This window comes from Erythrolamprus reginae, chromosome 9 (assembly GCF_031021105.1).
Source record: "Erythrolamprus reginae isolate rEryReg1 chromosome 9, rEryReg1.hap1, whole genome shotgun sequence".
In the NCBI taxonomy this organism is placed as follows: Eukaryota; Metazoa; Chordata; class Lepidosauria; order Squamata; family Dipsadidae; genus Erythrolamprus; species Erythrolamprus reginae.
In genome coordinates, this window is record NC_091958.1 from 34,116,311 (window position 1) to 34,119,813 (window position 3,503).

The window sequence follows — 3,503 nt, forward strand, 5'->3', positions numbered from 1 at the left end:
GTCACAATGCATTCTGGGTTGCTTAGATTGCTTTTGGTGGAAAATGCAATGGCTAGAGAGCTGCTTGGTAAAAGGGGCAATGATCCCTTCATCATTGATCCCTTCTGTCCCAGTCTCGAGCCCCCCCAAAATCAAATGTACACCACTGGATTAACTACTATAAATTTTATTTTATTTATGGTCAAAGACCATCAATATAATATTAATAATAATTAAAAGGAAAAAGAACAGGAAACAGGACTTTTGGCTGAGCAACCAAGATGACCCATTGTAACTGTTGTACATACTCTTGATCAGTTGGAGGATGATGAAGATATTGAGGACTCAGATTCAGATAGTGTTTATGAAGTAGTGGGGGGGGGCTGGGATTACAGGTAGTAGAACAGGTGGGAGGCCAGCCATAGGATGGGGCTATGAGTTCAGGATCTAGCGAGGGAGAATCAGATGCATGCTGGGTTAATCCTAAATTCAGAAGAATTCAGAAACGTAGAGAACAAAGGTCTGGAAGAAGATATTAAGGAGAGGAATGGGTTAAATGTTGTAGTGAGGTAATTGGCACATCAAGGGGCTAGTGGAGAAGAAGGGTAGAGTTTCAACGTTGCCGAACAGAAATATGGAGGGTTTTTTTCGCCACGCTAAAGTAAGCCAAAGTATTTTGTATTGTATTTAGTCAGAGTGGCTGTTTTTTATAGCTATGTAGTTAGGAAATAAATCTGGTCTCAGTTAAGCAGGAAAAAGAATATGAGGAATGCGGCTAGAAGAGAGATAATGGCCTGATTGATGTCGGAAATGTGTTGAAGTACAAGAGAGCAGAGAAATAAATGGAATTGCTTTATTCATGAAATGATGCATTTAATGCGAGTTATTTGTAATTACTAAACTTCTACCAGAAACCAGAACAGTAACTATACAAGAGATGTACATATCTCGCTATGAAGGCACACATTTGCGACGAATCCCCACTGCTGCCACGCAGAATCTGGCCACCTGTGCCATAAACCTGGCCTGCTCATCCCCAAGCAACCACTGGAGATAGGCAATGACCGAGTGGCCAGGATATCCCTCAGTAAGTGGTAAAATATGCTTTCTCCTAATGTCAGTGTAAAAGGAGCATCTCAGGAGCATGTGTCCCTCAGTCTCCACCTCTCCCGAGCCACAAGGGCAAAATCTTTCAGTGGCTGGAGTTCCCTTGTACTTGCCGTACAAAATGGCAGATGGAAGCGCATGGCACCATACAAGGCCAAATGCCTTTTGATGGCTTGCTGACTCTAGCTGCCCCAGGTATCTTGAAGGAGCCACAACATATCTAGTGGCATCTGGGGCCAGAAACAGCGGAGCTTTGCGCAGTGGCATATCGTAGCCAATGAGGTTTATCTGAGATGCAGTTACTGCTAATTGAAAACTACTAAAGGTTTTACTATTTAAAAAAGTCTTATTCAAAAGAAAGGTGAAATCTAGCAAAGGTTTCATTGCATTGATTATAAAGTCTTAGCAACTGGCCAGAGTCCCAATAATAGACAAATACAGCAATAATTACCAGATTGTAGTAAGTTTCTTATTCAAGACTTACAGAAGTTGGCTGGAAGCCTGGAGTTTATTAAGAAAGCCAAGAATGTGATTCTTTTAAATCACAAGCCGAAAGACAAGAGCTGAAACTAGATTTCTATGATGAACTGCTTTGATCTCTCTGTCGAAACATTGCATGACTCTGTCTTAAATAGCATGACGGTGTGGTCCAGTAGCCAGCAGTGTTACTTGTGAGTAAACCCTCGGAGAGGGGTGGCATACAAATCTAAATAATAAATAAATAAATAAATAAATAAAAACCCCTCATGCCTCCTAGAGGCCCTATGAATCCTAGCATCAAGAAGAGGCTCCTCCTCTACTCCCAAGTCATTCATCTTAGGAAGTACAAAAGGCCCTGGTTTTTCTTTACCCTCTGACACCACGTCCTCTTTGCTGTCAGTCTCAAGTGCCAGGAACACAGGATGCCTGTACTGTACCTCCACTGTCTCTGAGTCCTCTGGGTCCATTACTAATTGTGCAGGACACAAATGGGCCACAACAATTAGGTTATACAATTTGTTGAAATATAAACCAGGATATTATCTTAGTGCAAGTTTGAAGAAAATTTGACCAGCCAAAGAGTTCTGAATTACATATCTCATTATCCATTACTTTTGGTTCTGATGACTGAGTTTATGGTAGATATAATCCAGACATCTCAAGGACCATACAAGGTATCTTTGGGCTTCATACCAAGCCTTTTATTTGTTATCTCCTGAGACTTCTTTCAATGTTAAATTATTTAATGAAATTTTGGTTCTATAAGGACTTAAAACCAGTGTTTCCCAACCTTGGCAACTTGAAGATATTTGGACTTCAACTCCTAGAATTCCCCAGCCAGCATCTGGATTCTGGCTGGGGAATTCTGGGAGTTGAAGTCCAAATATCTTCAAGTTTCCAAGGTTGGGAAACACTGCTTAAAACCATTCTTAGATAGGCATTTTTCTCCTTTTGCTTGGCTACCTTCTTTATATTTGTTGTTGCTGAAGTATTCATCTTAGATACAGAGACTTTTCCACCTGTTAGATATTCCATCAAAAGACAGATGTGTTTACTTTTCTTTAAGCCATGGCCGTGATGCATTGAGGGCAGTGTTAAATCATCTTCAGATTCTTATTTGTGGCCAATTCAGAACTAACCAAAGCTGAGACATAAATTTATTTAGTATTTCACAGTTTCAGGTTTATTACCTTGCTTTCTCTGGTTATTTTCTCCACTGGGTTTCGAAGGTACCTCAGAGATAAAAGCTGTGGTGGGATTTCTCTGCATTAATCCCAAGGACTTCATAAAATTGCTTGCCCCCCCAAAAAAGGAGGGAATGGGAATTATGTTCTAGCTCTTACTCTCTTTGATAAATCTAATGCTCTTACTGAAGAGTGTCACAGCATTTTCTACCATAAGACCATCATCTTCGGATTAGAGGCTGAGGTTTAAAAATAAATAAATTCTTTTTCTATTTGCGCAATCTTCAAATTTTGATTGGAAAAAAATTTCCAACCAGTGATGAATGCATGCGCTTTGAAGATACCAAAAGGAATTTTCACAAGATTGGTCTGTTTGGGATAGAACATATTCTAAATTTCAGATGTTCAGAAAACTACTGTATTTTCCCCAAAATAAGACCCTGTCTTATATATTTTTGAATCCTGAAAGAAGCCTTTGGTCTTATTGCCATGCACTCAAAAGCCCAATTGGGCTTATTATCAGGGAATGTCTTATTTTGGGGGAAACAGGGTACCTGTAAACCCAACAAGACTATAGCTGATGAGAGCTAAATAGCTTGAAATAGATCTATACTAGTTTCCCTTCATTTTCATTTGTTTGTTTGTTTGTTTGTTTGTTTGTTTGTTTGGTTGGTTGGTTGGTTGGTTGGTTGTTTGGTTGTTTGGTTGTTTGGTTGTTTGGTTGTTTGGTTGTTTGTTTGTTTGTTTGGTTGG

The 3,503-nt window shown here is 39.6% G+C and overlaps 1 non-coding gene across 1 annotated transcript; it reads left to right on the top strand.

Annotated features, from left to right (window-relative positions):
- The first annotated feature begins 1,335 nt into the window (after nt 1-1,335).
- LOC139172696 (U4 spliceosomal RNA) lies at nt 1,336-1,474 on the top strand. The gene has a single exon (XR_011559915.1). It is a non-coding gene; the product is annotated as a U4 spliceosomal RNA (small nuclear RNA).
- Nucleotides 1,475-3,503: the final 2,029 nt, after the last annotated feature.